This window comes from Delphinus delphis, chromosome 8, assembly GCF_949987515.2.
Source record: "Delphinus delphis chromosome 8, mDelDel1.2, whole genome shotgun sequence".
In the NCBI taxonomy this organism is placed as follows: Eukaryota; Metazoa; Chordata; class Mammalia; order Artiodactyla; family Delphinidae; genus Delphinus; species Delphinus delphis.
The window spans coordinates 20,039,546-20,051,894 of NC_082690.1; the positions used below are offsets into that span (position 1 = coordinate 20,039,546).

Consider the following 12,349-nt stretch of genomic DNA (forward strand, 5'->3'; position numbering starts at 1 on the left):
TTTCCAAGAAATTCTATCTCAAATGCCAGGTATCGCAATTAATATAATTTTTTATTGTGGTAAAATACACATAACATAAAAATGTACTATTTTAACCGGTTTTAAGTGCACAGGTCAGTGGCATTAAGTGCGTTCACACTGCTATGCAACCACCACCATCAACCATCCACAGAACTTTTTCATCATCCCAAACTGACACTCTGTCCCCATTAAACACTAACTCCCTATTCTGCCCCCTCTCCAGCCCCTGGTAACCTCTATTCTATTTGCTGTCTTTATGAATTTGCTTCTTATAAGCATAGGTACTTCATATAAATGGAACCATACAAGACTTACCTTTTATGTCTGGCTTATTTCACTTAGAATAACATCTTCAAGGGTCACCCATGCTATAGCAAGTGTCTGTGTCAGAACTTCCTTTTTAAGGCTGAATAATACTCCACTGCATGTATTTACCACATGTTTATCTATCCCTTCATCTGTCAGTGGACACTTGGGCTGTTTCCACCTTTTTGTTATTGTCAATAATGCTGCTATGAACACAGGTGTACAAGTTGTGTACAAGTTATCTAAGTCCCTGCTTTCCATTCTTTTGGGTCCATACCCAGAAGTGGAATTGCTCACAAAATACATGTTTGTTCCCTTAAAAGGAATCCATTATTTGTGCTTTGGCGTCCAACACCTTCATCAGAAGCAAAAAAAACCAAAAATCAAAAAAGGCAGAATCGATTTGGAAAACTGCAATCAACAACGTTGCTGAAGCAGAAGGCCATGCAGAGAGTGCCTACAAGGTCACAGAAGTGCCTGTGAAGGATGTGCCTGTGAAGGATGACCCTGGCCACAAACCAGGGGCTGCAGCTGAAACCCGTCACTTCCTCGCTCGAGGGGTGAGAGTTTTGAGTTCAACACCAGATGTGCGCCTGAATAAAGGAAGGATTTGCAGGGTATGGGGAATGCAGCTGAATGGTTTAATGAACGATCTGAATATACCATTACTGCCTGGCACCTTTATGAGCCAACACTGTCAAAAACCCAGGCATATTTTTTTTGATCCGACCTTATTTAAACCTGCTAGGGATTCACTGTACTAGGCAACATGTGAAAACTAGCAGGCTGACATTTAAGGTCATGCAAACATGCAGGAGACCTCAGAGATCTGTTTTCCCATCTCCCAACAGCTTAATAACTTAAAATGCCAAGATAAAAACTTGCATATATATCTTTTAAGATAGACATAGTTAGAGGTTTATGTCTTACCACAAATCAGGAATCAGAGATAATCCAAACCCTCCAAATTTTAATGAAAACCCAGACGACATCAGCTCTCCACTACCCCAAGTCTGGCAACATATTTCAGCTCAATTGGAGATAAAACTGAGACAAGGGAAAAGGCAATTTTAGGTTCCTCCAAGGGAAGTTGCAGTTTTAATATTAAAGTGGCCCTGGGATGCTCAGACTATGAGGAATTTATTTTTCCATAGAATAAACTTTTCTTTCAAACTCCTTTTCTGTTGTTGTTGTTTAAATACAGTGTCTTAAGTAGATCTTTTGGAATTTACAAGATAAATACTGGTAATTTGATTCTTATCTTCTCTAAATCCAATTCTAAGCCAATTTGGTGTAAAGGACACTAATTATAGCCTACAGGGAGAGAAAAGGTAACCTACCAGAGAGAATATACTTGAAACATTTAAAAGGCTATGGGACCCTGAAAAGTTAAATAGATTTCAAATCTACTGGAGGAAGAATAATAAGTTAAATGGAAATTATTCTCAGGCCCTGGTCTACTTACAGTGGGCCCTTCAGAGTCTTGTCAACACTGCACCCAAGGGTGCTCAGGCTAAAGGGACCTAGGGTTTACTCTCCTGCAGGTCTATGCCTAGCAGTGGCTTTTGAAAGATCCAGCCTTGGTGAACAAAACTGTGAGGAAAAGGGGTGAGGGAATCGGATCTTCTTGCAAAGGGCTGAATTCTGCCTTGTTCACGGGTCTCCCTTTCTCAGCTCCATATCTATGTCGAAGAAACTGGTTGCATAAGATGCTGTGCTTTTCCAAGCTCAACCCTACACACTGCAGTGCTGGGGACTGCGGACTGCGTGCATGCGCGTCACCACTCCTACCCCTTCCTGTTGTTTTTCTTGGCCTTGGTCACAAAAGACAGTCATGCTGTAAGGATGCCATAAACTCCACCTGACGTTTCTGGCAGCTTTAAGGATGCCAGAGCAGGCAGAGAGGCCCCTGGCCCCTGTGGAGTTGAGCCGCAGTGGCCTGCAGCCTGGTGCAGTGGGTGTAGGGTCCTGGCCGACTCTGGGCTGACGGAGCACCCAGACTGGCTGAGGAATCAGTGAAACCCTCAGGAGGCCTTGGCCTTTGGACACCTTTGCTCCCACCCACTGACACTCAATGGGCTGACGACTCAAAACATCTCGTTAGAATAGCTTTCATTTCAGGACCACTCCAGGCATGGAAGCCCCCTTGGGCCGGGGACCTTGTGTACCCGAATGAGGGGCAAGCAGGTGCAAAATCCCACCCCATTCCCTCCATTAGAAAAGGGGCACCTTTTCTAACATAGAAGAGCACCATGTGGGGTACGAGCAGCCATGCTTGAGCCCACACAGAAGCTTCCCGAGCGGCAATGGCTCTCTGGAGGCCCCTCCCATTGTCTGCATGCCCGACCCCCAGAAGCTGGGTGCCCAAAAGCCACAGCACTGCAATCCACGGAGCGGCCTGTGCCCTCACCAACGAGGAGGGTAAACCTTTCCGAGCGGCTTGTGTGAATGAAAAAGCATCTCATCCTAGCAGTGGACTAATTAGGTTTGTTTTACTGCAAAGTCCAAAATTATATTTTTCAGGGCCTCTATTGAAGAGTTTAACCAGAGAAGGGTTCAAAGTATAAACCAATGACATCATCACGATTCCATACATACAAAGACAGAAAGAAAAAGTGTCTCTTGACAACACAAGGACCCTCCAGAACCATTCCTGGTGTGTGACGAACTGTCTCAAAGAGCCAGTGTGAGGCCTTTTCTACAAGCCATCTAGAAAATGGACGTGGGGTAAGGGGTAGAAATAAGGTTCTCCATTTTTCTTACAGATTAGTCCCTCAGAGACACTAGGCAGCAGAGAACTCAGTGCTGGCTAAATGGGAAAACCTCCTTCACTGTGTCTTTCCAATCTTTTCCCGCTTCCAGCTGGACAGGACACAGAAATGGCCTGAGGGGTGAGTACACAGTAAAGAGATTTTCTGAGGCGCTTTATAATTCTATATTTCAGGCCAAGGCTCCACCATGCTTCCCCGGGCCCTTCGCTCACCTCCTTCTAGGTGTCTTCTTGCTTCTACTTGAGGCTGTTTATTAGCTGCCTCTCAGGAAGATGGGCGCGAACATGAGGGTGCTGCCCCCTCAGGAGCAGCCAGGGTGGTGAGTTAGAGGAGGAAGGGGTGCCTGAAAACAAAGGCTGAAAGGAAGACGGCCCATCTGTAGCTGGAGGACAGTGGCTTCCCCACTGCACGGACCACCCAGAGCTTCCAAATGGCCTGAGGAGCTCTAGGACGGGCTTGAATTTAACCATTCTGTGCCACTGCTCATCTGTGGCCCTGATTTTTGGTTCTGGAAATACAGATTCAAAGATATACTTAAGGGGCAAAGGCAAAAATACTTGAGGCTTCCACACCCATCTGGAATCAGCAACTGGAGTCACAGCAGGTCAATGAAGAAAGTACTGTCAGGCTTCCAGAACTTACCAATGCAGGGAAGGCCCTAGTGGTTTTTTATCTCCTTTGAAAGGGTAATTTTTGGGTGTGGTGTGGTATATGTGTGTTTTCATCTGTTCTACAATCTGAAACTTTAATGCGTTGAATGTTTTTCTGGAAATCTTCTCTTCCCTTTATCACGTGACACAGAGAGACCAGAGGGTGACAAGTATGAAGTACCGCAAGAGCTGAGGAGGATGGAAGGAACGTTGGGGGCATTACAAAGTGGGGTCCCCAATAGGGCTCTTCGGACTCAGAAAGGGACTGTGGCTGCTTAGTTTGAAAGAACCCCGTGCGAGCCAATCCCACGTGTTCTCTGACACAATCCGTACAACAACACTATCTATTAGGTGGATGCTAACCCTGCCCCTATTTTAGACATGGGCAAACTAAGGTTCAGAGGGATAACATGGTCGGGGTGGGGGGAATGAGGAAATGGCAGCTACAAGGATCCAGAAGCTCGCGGAAGTTGATCGCTGCCCATGAAGCTGCTCTTTAGAGAGGAGAGTGGGATCCCCTCTACGCTTTGCACCCTGAACCGTAGCTCATGTGAGACAGTGGACCACGAGGAGAAACATGAGGGAGAAAGGAATGCTCTGTTACAACAAATCGAGAGGATCAAGACATAGTGCCTCCCTGCCGCAACCCCAGACCACAAAACAGCTCTAAGGGGCAGCTGAGAGCTGTCTACACGCGCACACGCTCCCAATCCCAGCAGCAGCTGAGAGCTGTCTACACGCGCACACACTCACAATCGCAGCAGCAGCTGAGAGCTGTCTACACGCGCACACACTCACAATCGCAGCAGCGACCCCTGCACTCTCGCCCTCTGCCACCCCGGGGCAAACTGCCGGTGACAAAAAGCCCTTCAGTGCTCCGGGTGTCCCCACCTTTTGTAGCAAGCCCTGGAAGGCCTGAGTGCACAAACACAGTGCCCTTTCACTGCAGCCTCTCGGGGCTCCTGTTTCACTGGGGCCGTGAAAGAGAGTACTGTAAATAAAAGAGGCCTGTCTGACCCGCCCCGGGCCCCAGCCCTCCTGCTTCTCTGCTGTAACAGAGCTGCTGGTCAGCACGGCCTCAGAGGCCCCGCTCTGCCCCACCACCCTGCGCCCGCTGGGCACCGTGGGGCAGGAAGACAGAAGGATGAGGCCCTGGCCGGTCTGGGGGTGTCAGGGAGGAGGGGTGCACGGGCCTGGCCAGTCGCAATGACTTTTAGGCATTTAAGCACGTGTGTAAATGGCTGCATGAAGATCAGCTCAGAACACCACGGCGTGACTGGTTGAGGAGAGGGGGAGGGGAGGCCATTTGGTTTTGTTCTCTTTGTCCAGCCAACTGGACAAAAGCAAGGAGAAGGGGAGTTGGCAGAGAGACTGGAGTCCACCCTGATCGCAGCCACGGGACACTGTCTCAGCAAGCTCGAGAAGCAGAAAGGAACCACATCACACTAGGTACAGTTACATACTTACAAAAAACATAAAGCAAAGAAGGAAGGAAAGGTAAGATTGGGGAAAAGGAAAAAGGCCCAAAGAAGTACAGAAGTAGCAACCCAACTCACACACATAGAGAAAACAGAGGCCAAACCCCCCCTGGAGCTGCTCAGACCATAGCCAGTCAGCACTGCATTTATGGAAGTTGGCCGTAAATGCCAAATTTATAGGAGTTGAGAATTCACGTCTATCCGCTATTCGACCAAGCTTAGGGGTTGGTGGGGAAAGACATGAGAATATGGCGAAAGGTCCTTTATTCAATGTCTATTGCCTGTCCTCTCTGCAGCCAGATAGGAGGATATAAGGACCTTTTAACCGCCCCTTAACACCCACTGGGATTTTCAGTAACTCCACCTTGGGGGCAGGGTGTGAAATCTGAAACTTAGAGGACAAAACAAACAAGCAGAAACAACAAGGTCAGATACATTTTGCTTAAATTTCCCACAGAGATAAAATGCTGCAGAAGAAAGCAGAAACAGTCTCAGAGTCTGGTAGGGATACAGCTATCTCATGAGAAAGGGCAGGGTAGCCACAGGGCATACACCCCTATCTCGGACAGGAAAGCGAAGGAAGTCTCAGACCTCTGTCCATGACAGGCCAGGGCCACCCCACACAGCATTCAAGAAAATGAAGTCCTTTTTTTAAGTTTGAAAATGAGTTTCCCAGGACAGAGGGACAAAAAGGCTGGGACTCTAAGCCACAGTTCTTACCCAGACCTCAGACAAGCCCCAGACGAGGCCTCGGGCGCACAGGCTCTCCAGAACTACCTTCTCACCGCCGAAAGTCCAGGTATTTCTGTGATGTGGGGCTGCTGGAGGGGAGGCCTAGGCCAGGCCTCCTACTTCGCTTCTCAAGCCACCGAGAGCCTCCCAGGGCCACTGCCAGGCAAGGCGTCCACTCAGAGAAACCCCAAAGCTCGAGAGGCCACCCTGTCTTCCCACCACAAAGCAAGGACATTCTTCCTGGCCTTCTCGGGCCTTGAGTAACAAGGATGGCCTCACCCCACAGAAAACGCACCTCACCAGGGAGGTGACACCTCGCCCCCCAGCCGTCCACAGCATGTCGTGGCAGGGACCAGGAGAGAAGGTCAGAGGGAGCCATGTTTAATGACTTATACGACCACTCCATCACCTCTGGGCCTTCAGGTACCTGTCCGTGAAATGGGCACGAGGCTATTAATACCACTTTTCTTGCCTGAAAGCCGTGAGCTGAACTAGATCATCTCCGCGTGTCCCTTCCAGATCTAAGATCTTGATTACAGGAACAAACTCAGCAGCAAACAAGAGCAGCCAGGTGACCCAGAATCAGCCATTTCCTGCCCTGAGCCTGGCTGGCTGCCCCAGGGAGGCCCCAAGTGGAGTCATAGACCCGCACCTGCCAGCCGGGTGCCTATAAAACCCCTGGACCTTTACACTGCAAACACCTTGGGATTTACCTGCCGAGTCTAAAGGAGGGAAAAGGGGAGGAGCAACCCAGCCTCCCGGCCCCTCTCGTCTCCGGATCCAGCTCATACCCGCACCACGTCCACGAATCCTGCAGAGAACACACAGCACTCTGACAAGCACAGATGCAGAATCTGGATGATTCCCCAGTGGGCACTTTAGGGCCGTAGCTAGATCGTCATCCCCTCTGCTTCCTCACCAGCTAACTCAGCAGCCTCTGCCTCTCCCCGTCCAAGCCCGGTTTGGAGAGGTGAAGATTTCTAGGCGCCACCGAGGCCTGATTCCCTCCCTGGGTCTTGGGGATCAGAGGTGCCCTCCACCACTCCACCCGCTGAACACATCATGGGTCACCACCTTGTGCCAGGTTGGGGACTGGAGTAAAGAAAAGCGCAAGCCACAGTCCCCGCCCTCAAAGAGCCCTCAGTCTTACTGAAGAGACGGCATGAAATTCAACGCAGCGGTAAAACCGTGCTCACCAGGCGAGCAGCGGCAGATGAGAAATCCTTCCCTTCAGGATCAGCCCCTCCCAGGTTCCCTTAACCCACAGGGCAACCCCGACGGCGGAACCAGCAGACGGTCACCCCCTGAGCCCTGCCGCACCTCCCAGCAAAGCTCTCCATGACGCCTTTTCCCCAAGGGCTGCTTCTCGTTGGAATGTGGGTCCCCTCTGGGAGTGCTGGAGGGCAAGGAGAGGGGAGGCAGCATCCAGTGGCCGGGGCCCGTGGTCCTTGGCCCAGGGAACCTGGGAGCTGTCAGCCGGCAATACGTGCGCCTGCACAATAAGGCACTGTGTGTGCAGCCCCCAGCCACCTCCCTTCACACAGCGTTCACACTCCGCCAGCCCTTCGCTCCTGCCTGGCCTACTCCTGCCATAATAAAGAGAAAAGAAAGAGCTCCAAAGCAAAGATGGTTCTGCTTTGATAATACCCGAGCCTGAGCCTGCTTTCTGGATTCCCCTTCCTACCAGCTTCACCCTGGTGGTTCCCCAACCCTCAGTACAGCATTGCAGATGTTCAGAAAGCTCAGCCCACCTCGGCTTCATAATAACGCCACCATCCATCCGACAACCTCCAGTTCACTAAGCAACAAGATTCGTGGCACACCTACAATGTCCAGGGCGTGGCACAGGACTCTGGGGGAGGAAGGAGTCAGGGAAGGATGCTATGGAACTGAAGAGCACCCAGGTCCTACCCCCAAAAACTTAGGGTGTCTGAGGGAAGAAATCGACAGAAGTGGAGATAATAAAGATCAAGTTTTATCTATAGGCCTTTGGATGGGAGTTCAAAGGAGGGCATTTTATTTCCCATCGGAAGCCAAGGGGAGAACGCACAAAGAAAGGCTGTGAGGAGACAGCACTGGTGCTTGAGTCTGAAAGCTTCGGCCCTGTTGCGATGAGCGGAGAAGTCACGGCAAGTGAAGGAAAGAAAGAGTTGGACGCGACAGCATCCTGTACTGAGCTGCCACATGCTGGATGACGGACTAAAAGACGTGAAAACAGACGTGAAAAAGACGGTCCCTACTCCTGAGGGGCGTAAGGCACATGCTGAGAAAGGGAGGAGGCAGGGAAACATAGGTGGAATCTAGGATCCCTGATGGCTCTGAACACCAAGCTAAGAATTCTCTAGTTGATTCTCCAGAACAGGCAATGGTCACTGTAGGTTTCTGAGCAGGGCAGCAACGCGATCAGAGCTCTGCTTCGGGAGGATGTGGCGATACGCCACAGTCGGGGGCACTGCAGGAAGGCTGGTTAGGAGACTGGGATAACAATCTGGTTAAGTGACAGTGAGAGGATGGGCTGGAAGGGCAAAGGGCTACGGGGAAGGCAGAGGGAAGGCGGGCGCCACAGACGATGCTACAGTCTGCAGAAGAGGGCAGAGCCTCTGGCAGTATCTGAGGACAGAGAGGAGAAGATCCGAGAGGGACAGTGTTGAACTCAGCCCAACGCACACCAAGTTCTAGTTTCTGGCAGGACTGGTTGGCGTACCCAGCAGGCAGCTAGAAAGGCATGTGGGCAACACAAGGAAGACAAAAATACTAGAGACAGAGATCTGGAAGTCATCCACAGAGAGGAGATCACGGAAACCATGAGCTGGCCAAGAAAGAGACTGGAGAGAGAGGAGAAACAGCAAGGACATCATCTTAGGAAACACCTCCATTGTGGGATGAGAGGGTCACATTCAGTGACCGCAGACACACACTGACAGCCCCCCACCTCTCCTGTGAAGAGGAGAAACTACCAGCACTTTGCAGATGAGGAAATAGACTATGGGAGCCAAAGTGTTTGCCCCTCAACAAGAGGCAAACACACATAAAATAGAGAACCAACAAGGACATACTTATAGCACAGGGAACCATATTCAACATCTTGTAATAACCTATAATGGAAAAGACTCTGAAAAAGAATATATATATACATATACACACACACACACAAAACTGAATCACTTTTCTGTACACCTGAAACTAACACAACACTGTAAATCAACTATAATTCAATTAAAAAAATTTTTTTCATGAAAAACTTTACCAATAAAGATTAAAAAAAAAAAAAAGGCAAGCACAGATCCTGCAGAACTCCATGCACTAGATCACACTGCCTCTAGGGAGGGAGTTTCAGGAAATATGGAGGGGGGTGGGCAGGGGCATCGATGTTAGAGTCCAGGAAGGTACACTGCTTTCGAGAACCAGGAAGTCACAGGCGACCTATGAAAGAATGGCGTCAACAGAGTCACCCTGATGAAAGCTGGGTTGAAACGGTCCGAGGAGCACCCTGGGGCAGACGAACCTAAGTCCAAAGCTAGGGAGAGTGAACCTCTAAGCACCCAAGTATTCTGGCAGTAGCCCCCACCCTGTGGGTGGCTGTGAGGATGAAGCCTACTAATGCACAGGAAGGGCTTAGTCCAGAGCGGGTGCTCACTTCGCTATGATACCTGCCGTGTGTTCAGCAAGGCGTCAGGTAGCGCAGGGAGAGAGGATGGATAAACCACGATCATCACGCTCACAGAGCCTGTGCCATAGTTGGGGAGGCAAAACACAAGCCCAGACAGCCGCCTAAGAAGGCAGTGGAGCTTATCATGAAATGGTGCCCACTTAGAAATGCTGCCAGAGACAAACGAGGGGCAAGCTGGAGGGCCGGACGGTGACACGAGGCTTCCCAAAGAGGCCCGACACGGGAGACCACGGAGAGAGAGACGGACAACACGGAGAGAGAGGAGGACAATCCGGGGGGGTGGGGGAGTAGAAAACGCCCTAAACAAAGCACTCTCATTCCAAAGCCTGCTCTCCTGGAAGCGGCCTGACTTCTGGGAGGCCCAGGGCTGAGTTTGCGCTGCTGCGTCATGTTTGTCAAGGGTTGAGCCTGAATGTGAGAAAGGACAGGTGTGAGCCTGGTCCAAAGGGGCCCATTCAATGTCGCTGGCCGGGGGGCTCCATGGGCGGCTCTCTCCTCCAAAGTGAGGCGTGGACCGTGGGCAGGAGTTAGGATGGCAAAGAACGTCAGAAAAAGAGCCAGCATCCCATCCAGGCTGCCTGCAAAGCTCTTCACCACTCCCACCTCCACCCCCAACTACTCAGAGAAGGCTGGATGGCAACGGAGGGGGCTTAGCGTGGCTACGTGGCCTCACCTCTCCCAGGTCTGTCTCCTACTGAAATCTCAGATACCCAACCTCCAACTGACTCAGCCTTGAGAAGGCCCACAGTTGCTAGCACGGCATTCAAAGAACTCTGTGACCTGGCCTCAATCCATTCTTCCCGCCTGCTCTCCCGTCCATCCCACACTCATCCCCCACTCCAGCAACCTGAGCTGTCTGCGGGCCCTCTACCCCAACTCATACACCGTCACATCTTTTCTCACCTCCTAACTAGAAATGACAGCGCCTAGTTCTACTTCTCCAAAGCCCTGCCATCCTCCAAGGACTAGCCAAACGCCACCACCTCCATGATGCCCTCCCGAAGTTTCAATCAGAGTCGTTCAATTCCTCTCCTGTGCTCCCCCAATACCTCACTAATATAATAATTGAGCATACGTCTGATATGCACACACACAGCCATATATATATATGTGTGTGTGTGTGGCTATCATTTGTTTCACTGTGAGCTCTTAAGGGGCTTTATCAGTATCTGTGCACGACCCCCCCAGCATTTAGCAACCACCTAGCATATGCTAGGTGCTCAGTAAATGCTTTTTGAATTGAATACCCATGGCTAAATCCTCACTCTATTAGGGTGTTCTTTAAACTATGGGTGACAATACATTAGTGGGTCTTGATTAATAATTTTAAATGAAATAGGAGAGACAAAACGGAAGAGAAAACATCAGAGTCCGCAGCATACAGTACAGATAAATAGAGTTGCATTGAACCTTTGGTTTCAGGTACGTTTGTGTGCGCCCTGAGTCAGGATGAAAAATGTTCTGTTCGATGTGGGCCACAGGGCCTCCGTTCTAGGACAAAGCAGCAAATAAAAAAGCTAGTTATCACAGGTTTCATCGAAAACATAACTTCTGGAGAATTCCTGGGGGGGAGGGCGGTTACTAAACGCTCCGTTCACTTGCCCATGCCTCTACAGCTTCAGAACAGAATCACCGTGGTAGGGTCCTCACTCACCGATCATTCTGGTAGGTCCTCTAGACTTGGCCTACCAAGGCAGGAAGGCAGGGCTCCATGGCAGATTTGTAACTGGCTTTACGACTAAAGGGGATGTAGGATTTAACCCTTGGTTAACCAGACCACGTGCCTGAGCAGCAGTTAATCTCAACATTGTATTTTAAACCTAGAAAGCAACATTCCTAGAAGATCCAGGGTAAGCCTGTCCCAGGACTGCTAACTTGGGGCCCCTTTTGGAGAAGGGCATCTGATGCTGGCTTGGCTGCACGGGGCTCTGGGTGCCTCGCCTGCCTGACCCTCCATCACTCCTTGCACCACTCATGTCTCAACTCTCCCCCACCCCCACCTGCTACCTGGGAATCACGCAGTCTGGCCACAGATCTCTAAATTGGTTCAAAAGCCTCCCTCTTCAGAAGCACTTATCCCTCTACATAATGAATTTCCCAGCCCTAATTAATGCAAAGAAAGGGATGATATACATTTCTCTGTTGCTTTAAGTCACAGCTAGTTAGACACTTTGAGGGAAGAGCAGCCTCTAGCTAAAGGGTCAGATAAGCTAAAAATCAATATAAGCCACCACCTCGAATCTTTTAAATCACCACCTTCCCTCCCCTGACCGTCCCTGAGCCAGACCCCTGCAGTGGGCATGGAGCAACCACCAAGCCTGCAAGTGACCATCCATTCAGGCTAATATTCAAAGAGAGATCATCTCCCATCCAACTCCTGATTCTTAATCGCCCCCCACTTCCTTCCCCTGCAAAAAAAAAAAAAAATCACTGCAATCTCTGGGAGCAATCAGACAGCCAAGCGCAAGGGAAAATAACCTCAGGATATCCAATGGAAAGAACAGAAGGGAGACACCAGACGAACTATTAGCAGAAGTATAACATCTTAAACAATGGAGGTGAGTGTCTGGTCCTTCCCCAGATTGGTCAAACCCACCTGGTTACGTCACTGCATATAATCCCCCTGATGTCTGGAGTGATGTAAAATTTACAAATCTGGAAGAACCTAAAAGAGGGTTATGAGAATGGTGAAAGGGAGTAAAATCATGGTATATGGCAAAC

The 12,349-nt window shown here is 50.1% G+C and overlaps 1 protein-coding gene across 3 annotated transcripts in view; it reads right to left on the reverse strand.

Moving 5' to 3' along the window:
- Nucleotides 1-12,349, reverse strand: part of ZBTB16 (zinc finger and BTB domain containing 16) — a 192,894-nt gene that overhangs the window by 155,144 nt on the left and 25,401 nt on the right. The gene's annotated exons all lie outside the window — the stretch shown is intronic.